Source organism: Octodon degus, unplaced genomic scaffold, assembly GCF_000260255.1.
Source record: "Octodon degus isolate 3935 unplaced genomic scaffold, OctDeg1.0 scaffold00190, whole genome shotgun sequence".
Taxonomy (NCBI): domain Eukaryota; kingdom Metazoa; phylum Chordata; class Mammalia; order Rodentia; family Octodontidae; genus Octodon; species Octodon degus.
In genome coordinates, this window is record NW_004524766.1 from 4359824 (window position 1) to 4380317 (window position 20494).

The 20494-nt window shown below is 41.6% G+C and overlaps 1 protein-coding gene across 6 annotated transcripts in view; it reads left to right on the plus strand.

Annotated features, from left to right (window-relative positions):
• Window positions 1–20494, plus strand: part of Mef2c (myocyte enhancer factor 2C) — a 167051-nt gene that overhangs the window by 1707 nt on the left and 144850 nt on the right. For all 6 annotated transcript variants that reach the window (XM_004644057.2, XM_023704169.1, XM_023704172.1 and 3 more), the window contains exon 2: window positions 16535–16623. The gene's annotated coding sequence lies outside the window, so the exon portion shown is untranslated. The remainder of the gene's footprint in view (window positions 1–16534; window positions 16624–20494) is intronic.

The following is a 20494-nucleotide window of genomic DNA, read 5'->3' on the forward strand; positions in this document are numbered from 1 at the left end:
TTTAAACTGGTTTTTTATATATTTTGTCATGTTTCATTATATTGATTTTGGCCCTTGGCAAACATTCACTGAATTTTTATCTACTAGTCTCTTAAAGAATTGATATGTATTCTGTGTACTGGATAATAACTCTAGTATGTAAAATACTATATTCATAAAGAATCAGAGTACTTGCTTTTAGAGATGATAAGTAATTATGGCAAAATTGAGCATAACATACACTCTTAGGTCAACTTCAAAAATCATACTGTTAAGCTTTTCCATGTGTTAGTATTGGCTATAACTATCGAATTGCTATTAACACTGACTATAAGCAATATAACGCATCTTCCAAATTATTGTTTACAATTATCAATTTGAAGTATAGCAGAATCTATTAGAAACAATGTGAAATATAGCCCAGAAATCCCAAACAACTAAAACTTTAGTTGTGCCATGAATTGTTGATTTTATCTAAAATTCCATGATTTTTTTCTTTGAATTATGAGAATCCATAAATCTTGGATCAGCAAGCTACTGGCTAGCTTTTTCTGAATAGTTTTCTACACTGTGTCACGGAAATAGCCATGACAGTTCTCTCAGTGCAGCAGAACAGTTGCTTTTATTCAGTTTTAGATAAAAATTGTGACTTAGAATTTTTTTTCTCAAAAAGCATACATTTAAAGCATAATTTTCCATTCGTTTTCATGTCTTAAATGTAGTTCATGCAATGTATTAATTATTGAAACTCTCCTACTAATCGGTTTTGAAACTGTCTCATTACTATTTTTTCTCAATAAAATTATTAAAATAAAATAAAATAAATGTAGTTCATTTATGTGCCCTAAATTAATCATCTATTTCATAATGGCATTTGAAAAGCATTTTATTGACATCATATATTACTAGGGAAAATTTTGATTCTTCCAGCAATTAATTTCAATAAATTATATTATGACCATCAATTTATTTAACTTCAGTACAACAGAGTTTCCTACTCAAATGGTTTACTTAAAAGTATTTAAGGAAACAAAAATATCTTGGCAGCTTTGTATGCATCTCTTCATTGACCAGACACCTGACTGACAGCTGTCAAGGGTCTCTGAGCCAGACGTAACTCAGTAGAGATAAAAATTGCGTATTACTCATCCCTGCTCATGCCACCTGGTGCCAGCAGGTTTTCAAGGAGGAATAACTAGACTGTAGACAAAAAGAAGCCAAAGGGGCGTCACTGCTACCGCGCACTCCTCTTCCTGTCCTTAACCCGTTCTCCTTCTCATGTGTCACATTTCTGTCCATGGCAGCTCATATCACATCTATGAAGAACAAGCTCCCCTTAAAGGGATCTCCAGAGGCATGTGACATGGCAGGACCCATGAAAGCTATAAGCCTGTTAATCATATTTTCTCGGAGTTAATGAAATTTTCAAGGCATGAGAAGAAAGCTTTAAAATTTTTAACTTCTGGTTTTAAAGCAAATGAAACTGAAGAACAAAAATGAAATTAAGCCATGACCACTGACACGGTATGGACACGAAGACTTGAGTCTGTGACCCAACTTCACATTTACTGGGTTTTGTTTTGTTTCATTTTGTTTTCCTGTTTGAAACCTGTGAAAAAACAAACTTTAGGTTAAAAAAAGTTACATAGAAAACAGCGTGTTGGATTCCTTTCAAGGAGCCTTTCTACTCACCGATAAATCTTATTAGAGAAATACATATTTTATCAAAGCACACTAAATGCAGTTCTAAGAAAAAGCACATAAACATGTTTAAACTAACTTTATATTCCTTTTGTTACTTACATGGATTTCCAAACCGAAAATATTTATAAATACATAGGACAATCAAATCATCAATAGTGGTAATATGTTTATAAAATGATTACATAAATCAAAAATTCATGTTGAAATTTTTTCTGAAAGATCAAGGAGTAAATACAAGAACTAAATATACCAAAATGTAGCAGTTGAGAGCAGGATATGTTAAATGATGCAACCGGCTGACTCAATGCCTCACCAGCCAGTGTTTGCCTATGCACATATCTGTCTGTGTGTCTGCCTGTGTATCCTACTGGACTTCAGAAGTCTTTCCAGCACTATGTCGCCACAAGCTCAAAAGTCCTATTTTCAATAGGTCTGTGTTAGCATACACCTGATATTAATTCAAATAATTATTAATTATGCTAAAAAATGTTTTCTGTGTATGTAATTTACCAATAATGCCATATAATAAACTGATTCACTTAAGGTTATGAAAATATTAATATTTAACCATACAGTCCAGGCATGGTGGCCCACGCCTATAATCCCAGCACTGGGGAGGCTGAAAACAGGAGGGTCACTATGAGTCCCGGCTTCATAGTGAGACCCTATACCAAAAACATTTTAAAAAATGAAAATAATAATAATAATTAAGCATACAGCTCATTGTCATTCAGAGGTCCAGAAGAGAAATGGTTTAGGTAAGAATCTATCACATTTTGAATTTAAAAGATTTTATTTTATCTCTGAGCTTTGGAATAGTATTTGTCTGTAAGTAGTGGAACTTTATCACCTAGTTATGCAAATTAATAAGAAATAAAAAGAGTGAAACACTTAAAATCTTTACATAGACTGTGGGAAGGAATTGTGCTGAGGATTTCTGTTGAAGCTGGATAGCAAATAACAGTTCTAAGGCTAACAACACCATTTAACAACTAAATTATATATCTAAATTTACAAATGTATTTGCTTATTCTATTACATCTAGTCCAAATCGACATTAGGCATTAATCAGCAAACCACTTAACAATATGCAATAACAATATGCAAATCAATAGCAAGCAAAATAATCAGTAAATAGCATTCACTTCTAACTGTTTTGAAAGACAGGGGTGTCGAAGAAAATATGCAACCTCACGGGACTTTCAAGTCCAGTCATTGCCTATATTTCAGAGAGGTGTCAGTGAATGGAAGTGGCCCATCCTGTCCACTTTTGAAGGATTAGAAATGTTTTCTCTTTAGCCCTGAAGAATCCTGTCCAGAGTGTCACAGCAGAAGGAGGCAGCTGTGAGTGCTGCTCTCTGTTTCACTGCTAAGTAGTCTGGGGAGGGAAAATAAGTCACCTAAACCCTGTGCAACAACTGAGTGGATGGGACTTTTTGCTTAGTAATCTACAAACTCTCAGAATGAAAATGTGAATTACCCAATGGAAAATACTTCCTGTGAGGAGGTTGCAGGAGACATCCAGACTGTTATTGGTGGGTTTCTGTCAGCTGCAACCTGTCCCTTTCTCTTTATTTTGTTCAAAGCAGCCTACCACACAGGCTTTCCAAATAGGGAGAGTCAGCAGCAGTCCTTGTGCTGTGAAGTCGGTGGACAAAACAAGGTCATCTTGCAGGATACTTTTGAGGCCATATTGATACCCCCTTGAGGGTATCTTGCTAACATAAAGTGAAAGTGCCCCCCTTAAAACTGTCCTGTCACACATGGCTTTGAACCTGTCAATATGCACTATAAGGCTGAGTGAGTGAAAGTATGAGATGAGTATTTAATATTTTTAGTTGCCCAGAAATGGAGATCAACTTTTTAAAGTTAAAAACATATTTACCAATCACAACTGCTGTAAACCAGCATGAGGACAGGTTTCTGTCAGAAAAAAAATGTTACAATAAGGACTAGCAGCTGTAGAGAACATTATTCTGACCTTATAGTTGCTCCTCAGACAGAGGACCCTACTAGTGTCAGATCCTTCTTCATGGGTATTGATTGAAAGTCTGTTTACTGACAAGCCACAGTTGTCAAGTGATCATGACCAAAGCTGATTTTGCCTGCAGGGATGTGAGCCTCAAAGCCACTGACTGTCAGTAAGGTAGCCATGTGCCTAAGAGTCATTGCTTACCAGTGGCACTTGTGCCTGAATTGGAAACCTATTTCCCAGGTTTTGCTGAGGTACCAAGATCCAAACAATAGATTTCACCCAAGAAAAGATAAAGCCCATCACTCAGCCGAGATGAACAATTGAACAAAACTCTAAGAGAATTAGGTTCCCTGTATTGAGTAGTTCTCTGACTGAGTAGCTTCCTATGAGCTCAATAAAAGGTGTGATGGGTAACTATGGCAATAACTTCATCATCATTAACCCTCCTCCCTGGGAGCACACTTAGCTCTGTATTCTTTGCATTTACAGAAGCAATTCCCACCCCCCCCCCAAAAAAAGGGCCAAACAAATAGCTCCGCAAGTTAAAGTGCCTGCAAATAGGCACAGGGGCCAGAAGTTTGATCCCCGGGCCTGACGTGCTGGCCCCGCCAAAGCAGGGCACACTGAGTCAGCAATTGAGACTGGGTGTGGTGGCATGCACCTGTAATCCCAGCTCTTGGGAGGCTGTAAACAGGCTGATCACTACGAGTCCGATCTAGTAGTGAGACCCTGAACACTCCGTAGACCCTTCCCTAAATACAAAAAAAAAAAAAAGAAGCAATTCTAAAAGTCCTCTTCTGTGAGTGTCTTTGTAAAGAATAATAAAAAGTACTGGCAACGCTGCTGCTGAGTGCCATCCATGGAAAGGCAGGCTTGTAAAACCACTGTGCTGTGCCCTCCTCTGCTCAGATTCATTGGATCTGGCACCACGTGACTTCAGACTCTTCCCGAAAGTCAAATTATTGTGAAATGTATACATTTTGAATTGATTCAGGACACTGAAGTAGTGAGGACTTCACAGCTAAAGATTCTCGCCAGGACCAGGGTTTTAGTTCAGCTGCACGGTACCTACCTGGCACACACAAAGTCCTGAGTTTGACTCCTCATACCAGAAAGAAAGAAAAAGACACTCACCAAAGACTTCCCGGACTGCCTCAAGAAGCAGCAGGAATGTGGGATCCCTGTGTTTGAAACAAGGGGGCTTTTACCTTAATATACGTATAAGTGTATATGTGGCATATTTTTTCTTTTTCTTTTTCTTTGGTACTGGGTCCCACTACACAGCTCAGACTACACTGTGTTCAGCCTTCTCAGCACTGGGATTACAGGTGCTCACCACCATACCCAGTCTTGGTGGCTGGCTCAGTGTGCCTGGGGGCGGGCTCAGCATGGTCTGTGGTGCTAGGGATTGAACCCCAGTGTCTGAACTTGCCTAAGCAGGCACTTAGTCCACTGAGCTATCTCACCAACCCTCTTATCTTTCTTTTCTTGTGTGTAATTTTAACCAAAGCAGGCAAAGGACAGATTTATATCATTTTGAACTCTTATTCCTACTATTTGGAAAGCTGTTCATGAACCTAGAAGTTCCACAAAATTTATTATGACTACTTGGGAGAACAAGGACAAATGCTAGATTGAAAGGTTAAGACTTTAGGGCTGGCAAGATAGCTCAGCAGACTAAGCACCTGCTTAGGCAAGTTCAGGGACCGGGGTTCAATCCCTGGTACCACATGCCACACTGGACCCACCCCCAGGTACAATGAGCTGGCTACTGAGACCAGGTGTGGTGGTGCACACTTGTGATCCCAGTGCTGGGGAGGCTGAAGACAGGAGGCTCACTCTGAGTCTGAGCTTCATAGTGAGATGCTATATCATATGCATACATAAATTTTAAAAAAAGAAAGGTTAAGACTTCAAGCAGACTTTCACTGCTCCTTGCTTATCCTCATCATGAGATGTGGGCACACAGAAAAAAAGCATGCAAGAAGTACCTGAAAAGCCCTTTAAGATGCAGATTCCTGAAATCATAGTGCAGCGAGCAGGAGAAATCCACATTTCTGCAGATTCTCTTGTTGATCTGAGGTTTCTTTCTTTCTTTCTTTCTTTCTTTCTTTCTTTCTTTCTTTCTTTCTTTTCTTTTTTTTTATTTGCAGAACTGGGGATTGAACTCAGGCCCTTGCAATTGCCAGAGAAGCGCTTATTACACTGAGCCATCTCCCTGGCCCCCCACTGAGCCATCTCCCCACCCCGATCTAAGGCTTCTTAATAAGTTGTTCTCTGTTCATGTCCCTTCGTGAGGGCCTCCTCTCGTTCAGTGTCAGTTCTCACAAGCGATGAGAAGAAAAGCAGCATTTACATTCCAGCTCCTATGAGATCAAAAGCAGTGTGTGGATACGGTGATAAACGTCATTAACCTGTCTTTATTTATTGTCCAATATAATTAAATATTGGCATGCTTAAGTATTTATTCATTCTGATTATTTTATTTGGATTGGCACCATGATTAGTATCCCCAGTTCTAGTAAAGTAAAAGTAAAAACTAAAATGGGTTCTCTGGTGCCATACAACTTTAAGTCACTAAGTAGTGCAACCTCAAACATAACAGGATGGCTTCAAATTACTCTTGAGGAAAAACATTTTAGAAAAAAAGCACAGACCATGCTTATTAGAAGTCTGATGCATTCACATTCACCAAGTCCTGGGGCCCTCAGTTAATCAGCAGTGATATGGAGAACTGAAGACCTCAGAGCTTGCAGCGCTGGCTCCCACCACCTGGACACGGCTAGTCTACGGACACAGGTTAGAGCACAGAACCACAGAAGGATGTAGGGCAAGGGGAGAGCGTGCAGGTGGGGGGACATGATTCCAGGCTAAGAACACAAGCAGTGGCGTGTGCATGTGTGTTCATCATCTTTGTAATCAAGAGGTAATGACAATGATTAATGACAAAAGTGATCACAGAAATCATTCTGTGACCATGTTATCTATAAGATGCATCATCAATTGTTTATAAATAAGCTCTTTGGTAGTGAAATTTTATTTTCAGGAGAATCCCATTCACAGGAAAACATGATTTGGTCTTAAAACAGGAAAATGGAAATTGACAGAGTGTAAGCGGAAACCCAACTTACTCACTGTTCACAGCAGTCATGTGTATGCATATGACTTCATGAGTCTAAAAATGATAAGGCCTTTACAGCTGAAAACGAGAAGAGGAAGCTGAAAATGTGACAGAGAAGGGAGGGAGACTGAGAAAGGAGGGGGTAAAAAAGCAAATCTACCGGTCAGCTAGTCAGCCATGCTAGGTGGTCAGAAGGAACAAGAAAGTTGCGCAAGCCTCCTTCAGTAGGGCTCCAGATCTTTGGCCTACAGTCCTACTTCGTGATTTCAGAGTCTGTTCAAGAATCAGATGACTTTTAGCACAAAAAGCATTCCGTTTGATGTGGGTGGTCTATATTTACAGGTTAAAGGCTATTTACAAGTATAAAGTGGGAAGCTATTTAACTTCAGTGCTTCATCTTTGCACATAGGAAACTATTTTATTTGTGATTTCACAGAGGAAATGAAGGACAGAATAAATTTGGCTTTACCACCTTAAACCTCTCCCCAGCTTTCTCCCATCACCCCAAGAAACACACATTCTTCCCAGGGCTCCTTATACTCCTTCTGGACTTTTCTGGGGAAATAATCACTGATACCTGTCTGGTGGCTTTGGAGGGGCACGAGAGGGCTCACGCACAGCCAGTCTGCGTGGTGAGGTAGGGGGTATGGCGCGAGAGGTATTCAGCATCCACGTGCCCCTTGTGCAAGGAGGGAACCGAAGTGGGACCAGAGCAGCAGGTCCTGTAATGCGCAGTAGGAAGAGCGCAGTGCACAGACGTCCCTTGCAGATAGAGCTCATCACGCCCAGTATTTTCAAAAGCAATCCTCTGCATGTCAATAGCCAGGCTTCCTGTGCCTTCCTCTGCGTGGACAGTGAGTGGCTAGTTGCGGGGCACCTCTCCAGCTCAACTGGAGATCTGTGGACTTGGGTTACAAACTTTTCCAGAGGGCGGATAAAGAAAGGTTCACGTAGAGGAGTAACAGACGGTTACTGTGTCACGGCCCAGGCAGCTGATATGACATAATCTAAGGCAATTCTGGGCCTGATGGGGGCCACGAGGAGCGCAAGGACCTTGCGAGCCCCAGCAGTGGAAGGCCGAAAGGAAATAGAGGCACTCTCAAAGGAGCCATTATTGATTTTTTTTTAAAATTGCTGCTGGGTGAGTAGAGCCTGCCAAAGAGAAAGAAGGACACGTGAAGGTGAACAGAGGCAAGGGCGGGACACGAAGGCAGACCTCAGCGCCTTCGCAGTTTTGTCTGCACCACACGGATGAGATCATCGATTCCAAAGGAGCCAGAAGCCGAGGCTTAATAGGAAGCGGCTAACGCCACATATTTGTGCTTAGGTTCCTCAAATTTAAGTGTGAAGTTATGTGATCAATAAGCAATTTAGGAGATCTCTGAGGTAGCTGAAGAATAAATCTCAGAACCTTATTGTAAGCAAATGGATATGTAATTACTTTCGCAGGTCTGATAAAATCTGATGTGAATAAAAAATTTCTCTCCAAAGAATATTATATGGAACACTGACATAGATACTGTAAATTGGCAGCCCCAAATTGTAAGACACCTTGGTGTAATATACACCGATTTCATCAACACCAGCGTACTGTTATTAATAGGTTTTATATTTTTTCTTAATATCAAATAATCCATCATGAAATAAAAAATGCTGTGAGGCCCAAAACCCGACAGAAAACAAAGCATCGTGTAAAATATCATTACATAACTATGACAGGAAGATGTGTTTTCAAGAACACAAGGTAGTCCTTGAAAGGGATGTAAGGAATCATGATCATATTTTAAGCCTTTAAAATAGACAAGACGCTAAGTGACTAAGTACAATTTAACATCCTTCTCACAGCAAAACGATCATTATGCGCAGGTCCTGCTACCTGCCTCATTTTATAAAAAAGACATTTAGGAAATTAAGGACAAATGGTGAATTATTGGAGCCTGGATTCTAATCTAAAGTGTCTGAGTTACTCTTCTTTGGCTGTTGTATGATATTTAACATTCCCTATATATTCAATACACAATAAATAAGTGTTAGTAACTGTAACTTTAAAGAAAAATTGTCAGATTTTTATGAGTGCTAGACAGGCTATGTGTTTGTATCAAAAAATACCCTTGAATTTTTTTTTGTAGTGTCAGTAGTTAATGTCAATTTATGAGCCAAATATGAATATAATTTGGTCCTTCATAATCAAATCTTAGTTTCTATTCTATGCACTGCATTTGGATTTGGATCTGGCAACAAATCCCTCCCTAATGATAACAATTTTGCCAACCTGAGACCATGAAGGTTGAGGAGCAGATTCCTAAGGGGCTGTAAGTGCCCTGTAGGAAAGCCAGCAGCTCTGACATAGCGAGTGGCTTCCTACAGGGTCCACCACGAAGGAGACAATGTGCAATTACACATGGGTTTCTGAAATATTCACAGAGAAGACATACTAATTTTGTCATCTCCTCTCATCATTCCTGGAAGTGAGATCTGGAGATCACAAGAACTGTAGCATCATAGCTCAGGGCAGAATACTACAAATAAGCAGGTCTGGTGTGGGGTCCTTTGTCTAGCATGGACTCGCTATAGGGCCCTGAGCAGCTAACATCAGTTCTCTGAGCATTTGCTTTCAAAAACAAACAGTTGTCTGGATAAAGAGCTGCTAAAGCAGGGGTGGCAAACCTTTTAAAACTCGGGGACCAAGCCGCCACTTAAAGCCCACTCACTCAGCACACAGAGTCAACGCCGAATTAAATCCAGTTTACTTTGGAAAAAAATAACTCATACATGAATTCTTTGGGTCTTAGAAGGCAAACAGTAACCTGCATCTCTCGGCGCATCACCACTGGTATAAAGCAGTTGATGCAAAGTGTGACAAATAGTAGGTAACCGTTAAATATTAGGAGCTTTGGACCAGCCAGATACCTCAGCGGACTAAAGCACCTGCTTAGGCAGACGAAGGGACCAGGGTTCAATCCCTGCTGTGCTGCACCAGTCCCGCCCTCTGGGTGTGTTGAGCCAGTGACTGAGACCTGGTGGTGATGGTGCAGGCCTGTAATCTGAGCACTTAGGAGGCTGAAAACAGGAGGATCACTATGAATCCAACCTGTGTAGTGAGACCCTGTACAAAATGCATAAAAAATAACAATAATAATAAATATTAGGAACCTTGAAGTTGTTTATTTCCACACAGACTCTAATGAGACAGTATTATTTGTACTCTTATTCTAAATATCATTGTATTGTAGACATAAATCTTTTTTTTGACATTTTTATTTATTTATTTATTTATTTATTTATGTGGGGGGGGGTGTGGCCAGCTCAGCCCACCAGGGGGCGGGGCTGGCTGGCATGTGGTGCTGGGGGATTGAACCGCGGTCCCTGTGCTTTGCCAAGCTTGTTGCAAGTAGGTGCTTTAGACCACTGAGCCATCTCACCAACCCCCATAAATCTTATTATATAAATACACTAACAACCTGTCGGAAATCAGGGTTCTTTGTTTTGGGTGTTTTACTCAGAAAGGGTGTCGGTAAAATGGACTGGTCTTAATTATTGACTCATACTTAAGTTTTCAGTTTAAATTTAATTCTCACTATATTCCAAAATAATTTTAAAAATAAAAACTTCTTCTCAAGCCACAAAAATTATTTGTCCTTCCCTAGCAAATGGTAGCATGGATATAACTTTTTTCTTTGGTTGGTTGGGTTCGGTATTTTGTTTTTTGAGACAGGGTCTCACTGTGTAGTCCAGGCTGGCCTCAAACACATGACAATCCTCCTGACTCAGCCTCTCAAGTGCTGAGATTACAGGCATGTGCCACCATGTCTGGTCAATATTTTGTTTTGTTTTGCTTTGTTTTTCTGAGATAAGATCTTGGTTTGCAGTGTAGGCTGACCTTGAACTCACTATGAAGCCAAGGCTGGCCTGGAATTTACTTTTATCCTCCTGCCTCAGCCTCTCAAATGCTGAGATTATAGGTGTGCACCTCTACCCTAGGCCTCCCATTTTTAAATGTCTACGAAACTATTTTATATTGGAAGGATATGTGACTGTGCATTCATAAAATAAAATATCTTACTTGGTTGAAATTTTTGTTATGAAAAAGATATTTCTAAAATGATGTCACAAACTCTCATTTAAGGAGAAATAATCATTTGGGAAAGTTCTCCTAAACTTACATTTTTCAGTGTAGCAGCCTTTGACCCTACTTTCTAGAACACATTTTTCTTAACTTGATCTTCTTAAGTTGTGTTAGTATGAATAGCATAATACATTTTATTAATGTTATGAGTCTATATTCTTTAATACACACTCACAGCCATCATGAAAACAACGTTACTTTCAAACATCTCAAGAGAGGTTTTATTAAAGCCAAACAGTTCAAGATGACAATGACTTCTTCAAGAAGTGGCCTAGTCCCTTAGCCATAGAGGAAATGCCATCATGTATCCAATGGGGCACCAGTCAGCCCCTCTTGAACAAATGCCACCAGGCATTCCAAGGGCTCCTTCTTGCTGGCAGGCCAGTGCCCAGCGTAGTCACATCCATGGCCACCAGACATTTGGAATGACGTCAGGAGACAATCCCAGCAAGCTCTGCCTTAAAGAATTCAAGCTAGCAGGAGACTGAAGATATTAATGTCTTCGTGGCAACAACAACATTCCAAAGGTCAATCAGGGTGAAAGAGGATGGCCTTGGAGTTTAGAGTACCTCTTCAGCAGCCAAGCAGCTAACAAGCCTAAGGAAGCATCCCACAAAACATAAAAACAAGTGGCACGGGAAACCTGAAAGTATCCCAGACACCCAGCCTGTGAAAAGAAAGAAAACAACCTGACCCATGAAGTCATGGGGTTGTAGAACAAAAGAGATTGCTACCTCTTAAAAGGTGAAACTTGTGCACAGGCCTCACCCTGAACCAACCCCCTGACTCTGATGACGTACTTCTTTCTGTGGCAGCCACAGGGCCGGTGAATATATGACGTAATGGTAGAGAAATTGAATGCCTTTGCGTTGGATAAAGAATGGGTATATTTTTTACTGCAACTCATTATTTTTCTATCCCTCTACTTTATAGTGAATGGTGCATTTAATCGCATAATGGGATTGGGGGGTGCTATTAGGTGCTTCATTTTACAGATAAGGAAACACTGTTAACCTGTTATAGAGTCTCCTGGCTTGTGACCAGCCAGATGCCCCCAAGCTGTACCAGCCTTTTTGGTTGTCAGGGATGGAGGGCTTAAGGTTGTCTGTCTCACTGGTGAGCACTTAGCTAGCTAAAACCCTTCCTCGAAGGGATCAGATTTCAGGCAATACTGACCTGAACCTTTCAAGCAGGAGCCACATGCAAATGGTAAGTCAGTAAGAAGAAGGGACGATTACTCGAATCTGGATCAATTAGGAGCAGTCCAAACTTGACAACAAAAAGTTATTATTTCTCAATTATTTACGATTCATGAAAATACATCTGAATATTTAAAAGTCCTTTACAAATGTTTAATTTAAAAATTACCGTGTGTACTGTGCCTCTAGCCCCCAGTAATAAGGCATACCAAAAGTTGACAGGGATGACAGCTCTTCTATTAAGGCCTCCTAAGGCACACACAATTTAATAAATAAAAATAAGTTGCCAGAAGAAAACTTTTGGATGTAGTGGACAGGTTTACGATCTCGATGGTCATTATAGTTTCATTCATGGTATTAAATGTGTTAAGCTAACTGCACACCAATCATGCTAACAAAGTAACCTAAAACAAACAAAAAAATAAAAATTACCAAAAAAAATTACCGTAAAAGCCCACAATTAATATCAACATTTCACTCCCAATTAAGAGTAAGAAATATAGAAAACAAACATGGCAAAATAAAAGCTCAAAGAGCAGGAACTATCAGAACTCTTGAAAGAAAGTTTATCCTTCATCTAAAATATTGTGCTTTTATTGTTGTTTCTAAAATTCTATGTTATTGTTGTTTTATATGTCTCATAGTATAATTTTTAATTTTTATGATATTATTAAGATTTCTGATCACATTTTACTTTAGAGATACAATAAGGACTGCATGTGATGACATCATTTGTCAGATGTGAGGGATATTTTGACTTGCTAACAATTTAACCTTAAGTGACACTTTTCTTGACTTTAAGACTTAAGTTATTTAAATCTTATTTTAAAAGAATAAATAGAAATAAGCAAATATTCCCCCACAGTCTTAGAAAAGGCCATATATGAATCTATGACGCCACCACAATCACTCTTTGTCAGCTTAGGAGACGGCATTATTTCCTACGCACCTTATTCCTTATTAAATGGGATTTCTTCCTGGAAGAACGCTTGGCATGGTCACTGCTAAGAGTACTCCTGCCTAAAATCCTCTCTTAGGCCACCTTTCTATGGAATTACCCTGCCTCACTCACTCCAAGCAAGGTGCCCTGCTCTAGTACGAAGTCTACTGGACCTTGTCCAGAATCTACTCAGCTCACTAAATTCATGGGGTGGCTTTGAGGACATTTTCTGTGAGGTGGTCCCCTGAATATTTTTTAGCAAAAAGATATAGAAATTATACTTTAAAACTTTTGTACCAGTGTCAAGCGATGGAACTTCAGATTGTCCTAAAATTCACCTGGTATCAACGGTAAAATGATTACAATATCTTTCTCCTCCCTTCTCATCTCTTCTCTTGCCTTCCCTTCCCTTCCCTTCCCTTCCCTTCCCTTCCCTAGCCTTCCCTGCTTTCCCTTCTCCTTTCTTCCTTCCCTCCTCCATGTCTCCCACTTTAGACTGTAGAGGAGTACCCCCCAACAGAACTTTATCTGATGACAGGGTAGTCAACATCTTTCTATCTGATAAAGTAGCCACCAGCCACATGTGGTAACTGAGCACTTGAAATGTGGTTGATGTAACTGAAGACTGAGTTTTTAGGTTAATTTTAAGTTGGAATAGCCACCGATGGCTAGCTGCTACCATACTGGTAGTAGTTTATGGTTTCAAGAACAGAGAAACAGGAACGTGTTTCAACTTTCGATGTATTCAGCTGTGTACTCTACAGTACCTTGGGAGTGGGACCACTGATCTTTACAACATAGTGGGCTCCCTTGCTACAACTTAGACAAGTCCAACACCTCAGGCATCTGCATCTCACGATGGCATTTTTGTGAAAGGTCCTGGCACTGTCTCTACATGCCCATAAATAAAGGGGCACAAGTGGAGAGAGGGCTTTGGGTTGGTTTGTTGTATGTTCTTCCTAGTACCTCTCATTTCCTACTTTGTGGCTTTCCCCCAGCCAACAATGACACACATCCACAGAGCTCCTTAACTACTACCAGTAGTGGCTGGCTGTTATTTTTTGTTGTTGTTTAAATAATTTTGTTGCTTCTGATAGCTTAGACTTTAAAGGCCAGTGCTGGGCCTGATCCTTTTGCTGCTCCATCAAGTTGAATGCCCTAAAGCCTGGCTTAGGGAGGAGCAGGGACTGGACCTTGGGCCCCAGCTCACCTCTCAGAGTGCCAAGAGGGGGTTGGGCATCCCTGGCTTCGTGCACTGGGCACGAGTGGCTTCCTTTCACGTGGCCGTTCGTGGGGATGGAGGTCGCCGGGGGCCCCTCCCAGCTCTTTGGATCAACCCTCTGGAAGTAGTTCTAGGATCTGCAAACCAGACTAGCAGGGCAACCGCCAGCTCACCGCTTGCTTCCACAGCTCACCCGCTGCTGCTGAGCCCTCTTCCACGCCCAACAGTCCGCCTTAACTACCGAGCTTTTCTCCACGCAGTGAGGCCCCCTCCCTGGAACCAGACACCCGCCGGCACCCACTTCCTGAGCAGCGCACCCAAGCGACAGGTCCCGCGTCGGACCGAGGGCACAGCCTCTACGCCCAGGCGCCCAGGCGCATGCACGCGGCGCTCACCCAGCAGGGCAGCCTCGGGCTCCACGGCGCGCCAGGGACTGCGTCCCGCGAGCGGCTCGTCCACCCGGGAGGAAGCGGGGGAGAAGTGGGCAGAGTGAGGAGCCACTAGGCAGTGGGAGCAGGGGCGAAGGGGAGGACCCGCGATAATTGGGTGGCGTTTGCGGAGGGCGCGCCTCCCCGGAACGCCAGGCAGCGAGGATCCTCTTTGCACACAGATCTACCTGAGGGATTGTTGCTGCCTGTAATCTAACTCAGCAGAGTAGCTGCTGAAACCAGAGGCGTCCCTCGTCTGGCGCTGTGAGGGGCTGCGCGAACCGAATCGCAGCCCTTTGCTTCCCACACAAAGAAGTGGGGGCCCAGAGGCCAGAAGAGAATTTGACCCTCCACTTCCACCCTGACCTTGGGTAAACGTCTTTAAAGATGAATGGGCACGGGCATAGTAAGGGATCTTTCAGATAAAGGTTTAAGAGGGGAAGTATGAAAATCTATCCTTGACTTTGTTATTTCTGTGCTATTTCAAGAAATTGAATAGAATAGAATGTTTGGTTCTAACAAACATTTAGCAGTTTTTGTAAGTAAAGTCCCGTGAAATTTAGCTCCTTGTGTGGACACTTTTGAATCAGCCACACACTCTCAAGCAGATCACTGATCAAGCCTTATTTGGACACCCTGATAGAGGAAAAGGAAGAAATACGTCATGATGTATAGTGTCACTTTTAAAAGCCTTCACATATCTCTAAGACATTATTTCAACAAGACTGCATTTCTGCAAGGTGAAAGGCCCTGGGAAATTTGTATCATGAGTCCCACTCAATAACTGGCTGCAAAACCATGTAGCTGGGAGAAGAGAATGAGCCAGGTGACCGGGTCCTGGCTAGGCAATCAAGTCTGGATGAATCCCCCGTGGGCTGGGCCAGTGCTTTTCAAAAGATTCAACTAGAAACTCCTTAAATAAAACTGGCCAGAAGTATTAATTTCTCTTTACCTCTGAAGCAACTTAGAGCAAACAAGACTTATGGGTAACCCATATAACGAACTTTATAAAGGACTCTACTAGGAAGTCCTCTTGCTAAGACAAATGAGGCAATGCAGGTTGACCAGAAAAGTCTCTGCTGAGTCCCAGGTTGCTTCTAGTCTTGAACTAGTCCGGGGTCCGAAGTCAAGGAAAGATTCCCTAGCGCCCTCCAAGCAATGGCAAGCTAGTTTAAAAGAGATTGGAACACAGGACCATCTGTTTGTGCCCAGTGCAGTTAAACACTGCTAGGAAGGATAAGATGTTATAAGGAATAGAATTCATGAATGGTACTGAATCCGTATCATTAATCCCAGAGTGCTTTCAAATGTGCTTTAAGCAATACACACATAGAACGAGTCTTTAAATCAAATTACATGGCAAACATTTCCCAATTTGACCAATTTAGAGGATTTGAAAAGTGAAAGGTTTGCCTTCCCCTTGTAATTTTTATCAGATTTAAAATTAAAGGTACAGAAATGAAATCGAGTATAAGGCCCTTAGATATGAGATAAAAGATATGATTGAACATTTCCTTGAAATAACAAATTCTTTGCATATCACAAGTTCTCGATCACAAACAGGCCACATGCTCTGTATTCTGCTTGGACGAAATCTGCACATACAGAATTTTTGAAATTTAGCTATGTTACTATTGATTTTCAGGGATTGTCAGTATTATTGCAATCGATAATTTTAATTCTTTCAACTCAATCCATACTGGTTCAGTGGTTTGAAATCAGTATCAATGTTATTTTGCATTACAATTTTAGAAATAAATCTATCTACTTACATGTACTTTAATGTCAGCTTTAAAAAAAAAATAACCATCTACTTTTTCTGTACTTAACACATTTTAAGGTGCCAAAGAGTTGTAAACTGTGAAGTAACTCCTACAAAGACATGAAGAATGGAACTCAAATGACGGCAGCAGTGAAGAAGTGTATGTGGTGAGTGCTTGCATTTATTTTATCATCTATCAAGAAGATATTGTAAAGGTAAAAATGCCAAATCTTTTGTCCTCAGATATTTTAGAGCTTACACATATAGAACAGTGGTAAACAGTTAAATCACCATTATGTACTTACTTGACAAGCAATACGAAGCCATTCTGCTTAGGGGTCATGTTACCTTTCAGGGCCTGTCATTTTGGGTATCTCTTCCAATGAATTTGTTCTACCAAAAGTCATTTAACTACAAAAACATTAAAATCTGTTTAATGCTGTAGAGTTTGTATCTTGCTCTGTTTTTAGATTTCCTTTTCTCTGAGATTTCATGTTCAATTATGTTTGTGCTGAAAGTATTCTGGCTGAAGCATAAATACTATACAGTTGAATAATCTTTAGGGGTAGATTAATCTATAGCCTTTCTTCATCTCAGGGTGAGTTGCTGTGGCAACCGCCCCAGCTCACTTTAAAATAATTTTTTAAAGCTCACTTCAAGAGCTACACCCAGCGTGGGCCAGGCTTAAAAGCAGGCAGACCCACTGCACAGGCCTTTGGTAGACCGCTGCTTTAATGTAGAGAAGTAGCCAAGAGAGCGGGGCAGAGACGGATGCTATGCAACTGAACAGAAATTGGAATATTAGCTTTCCCTAGAGCTGAAATCCCAAAGAGCATGTTCTCTGTAACTTCTTTGGACTTTAATTAAATAGATTGCTAAACATAATTCTTTGGGGGAAAAATAAGTTAATGCATATTTACATTAAAGATAAAGCACTTAGATAAGTACTTAATGAAAGAAGTATTTTGTGATTAAACACACACACACACACACACACACACACACACACACGGCTGGTGTAATAATACATCAATGCCAGACACCATTTTTTAAAAAGGAAAGTCATCTTTTCTTTAACTGGATAGACCCCTAGCTTTCAATTTCTTGAAAAAGTATAATCATTTACTGTTTTCTAGATTTAGAGTTCATTTAACACATACGCAAACTACACTCTGAGAAGGACACATCCAATAGTAAGATATAAATCTTAAACTAGATAGAGGCCTCCTAACACTTGCAGGACAAGCCCCTCTCTACAAGAGAAAACATTCTGATCCTAGCCAAGAATTCCTAGGTGGCAAGGATCTCAGTGATTTTGGTAAAAATAAATAAATAAAGCCTAGAGATATTTAAAGAAGAATTGAAGGCACACTTTGTGGATTACCCATGAATAACTTTAAATCTAGGTGACTTGTCGATTATATATTTGTACTTAACCTCTTCCGTTCCGCTTCAATTATAAAGGCTTATAGGAAGGAAACGAATGCTAATATTAACTTAGGTTATACGTGATTAAGACACTAAACCTATAAAGGGAAAAATCTTGTACTTTAAAAGGCCAACTGTGATACATTCCAGATCCAAATTATTTTCGAATCACCTGGAGAGTGGGGTTGTGTGTACTTCTAAAACTGGCAACTATCACTGATAATATGGGTACGTTATAATGTTTGCTATTAAGTAATCCTCTAAAATATGGAAAGGCAAAATAAACAGTTTCTTTTCAGGGAATATAAAAATAAAACTGAAGTGTACTCTGGTAAATAGAAATTTCCTCTATTATCCTTTAAAAAAAAAAAACCATGATTGAAATTTATGCATTCGCTATATTTGTTTGGTCAAGCTGTTCCAATTCACTGTGCTCAATTCAAACACTATGGCAATAATCTCAGGTGGTCCTTCAAATGGTTTGCTTTGTCAAGACCTTTGTGAACTTCCAAAAAAAAAAAAAAAAACTGAAATGCATTTCATTTTTAGCATCCCATACAGACATGGCCTAGTATCCAAAAGTCTGTGCACCTTTTAAGTTTTGATTTTTTTTTCTTTTTTTAAGAAGTTGGACTTTGAGTGAAAACACGATATCGTTGCTCTCTGGCATCTATTATTAAAATCAACTCCTGGTAGTAGCAGACTTGCCACATGAAAACCAAATAGGCCAACACAATATATTAAAGCATAATCTGCAAGAAATAATCCTATGTCGGTTGGTGTTTACATTGTGACAGTTTGTCATAGTTGCCTACAATCAAAGCCCTGGATTCTTCTTAGCTGTGCTAATAGTCACAGTGGTAATGAGCCGGAAGCCTGAAGATTGTTTAGATCTACTTGTGGCTGCCTGTAAAATCAACCTCCTCCTTTGCAGTGAAGCCCTGGGAGGGTCAGGGTATGTTGAGCCGACTCTTAGAGCAGCTAACGACATATAGCCTCCACAATGAAGCAGGCAGCTTTTTGAACCATATTGTCCTCATGCCTTAAAACAGTCCTGGAAGCTTGTGAAGAACTAAACAGGAAATGCAAGTAGTCACCGGGTTAAACACACCGAGCTGAAAGGATTTTTTTTTAAAGAGGAAATGTCTTTAATTAGCTAGATACTTAAGTATACTATTATTGTCTACTGTATATGTCCCCTGTAAATTTTCCTCCTTCCTTTCCCAATATTAATAAAACCGAATTTGGCTTAAACATTTTCCATAACCTATGAATATAATGATATGCAAGCTTAGGTTTTTTTTTTCTTTTAATGATCAGTATACCGGTTGATATATTTTATCTTGGGCTTTTTTGGGTGTCGTGTGACAAGCCAGTGCAGGGAGGTGCCCAAGCCCTTAGCAATTTTTCCTCAATATTGAATATCAACCTATATTTTTGGCAAGGAAAGGAGTTCAGTGTGCTTAAACCGAACCTCAGTGTCCGTCCTTATCGCTCTCTATTTCTGCTTCCTGCGCCGCTGAAACTCTTCAGGATAAGTGAAGTCATCCGCTATCAGCTCGGGTCGCCTAATGCGTTTGGGAAGTTGGCTCCGTTTACATGCGAAGGACCTGGGTAAAGTCCTGGAAGGTGTGGGAGAGATAGAGCGGGAGGAAGGGAGGGTGGATCTCCGTGGAAGCCGCCGCCTCGGTAAACATTTCCAAACTGATTAGGAAGTTCCTGGCCCCGCGATGGAGCCGAGATTTCACCTACGGGTGATCCCGGGGGCGCTCGTGCAGGGCTAAGCCCCGGGAAAGCTCTGGGCTCGGGCAGGGGCTCCAGGCCGCGGACGGCGTCTGCGGGGCGCCCGGGAAGGGACCGAGCGCGGCAGCCGCGCCGGGGCTTCTCCGCGTGAGTTGCGGGAGCGCACGGACGCGGGGCGGGCAGCGGCGAGCGCGCACCCAGGGGCGGGAGGCGCGGGAGCGGCCGCCCTCGGGGTCGCGCTGCGATTGGTCAGGGGACCGATCCCGACTTGGGAAGGACTTTCCGCGCCGCCCGCACGTCCCCGGGGAGCCAGGCGGCTCCTCTGCGAGCGTCCGCCGCGTTGGGCGGGGAGAGAGAGGAGCCGGGGGCCGCCGGGAGCCGCGTTGTCTTCATTTCGTGCTATAAAGAATTGTCATTAGGTTTGCGTGTGGCATGTGCCATTACCCCACCGTAAAACTAAAATTAGCAAAATGTCAGGAATGGCAAGATTGATTCACCAAGATGCAATTATCATTTAAAAGTGCTTGATTGAGGTACTGATGTTCAGTGATTTATTCTGCATACCATATACATAATTAAAGTAGTGTAGTGGAGTAATTTATCAATCTAGTTGAGACTGGAGGGGTGAGGCGGGAGCTGCTGTATGTTTGTTTTATTAAAATGCTCGGAGGTCTGGTCCCGCCCCCCTCTTGCAAGAGTGAAACTGATGATTTCTCCAGCTCAGCCGAGGGAGAGTCGGCGGGCTGGGATCGCGGGGAGCGAGCCGGGCGGAGAAGCAGCGCCGGGCGGAGGCGAGCGCCGAATAAAACCCCGCGGGGCCGCGGAGGCCCAGCCGGAGCCCGGCGCGCTCAGCCCGCCGCCCCGCCC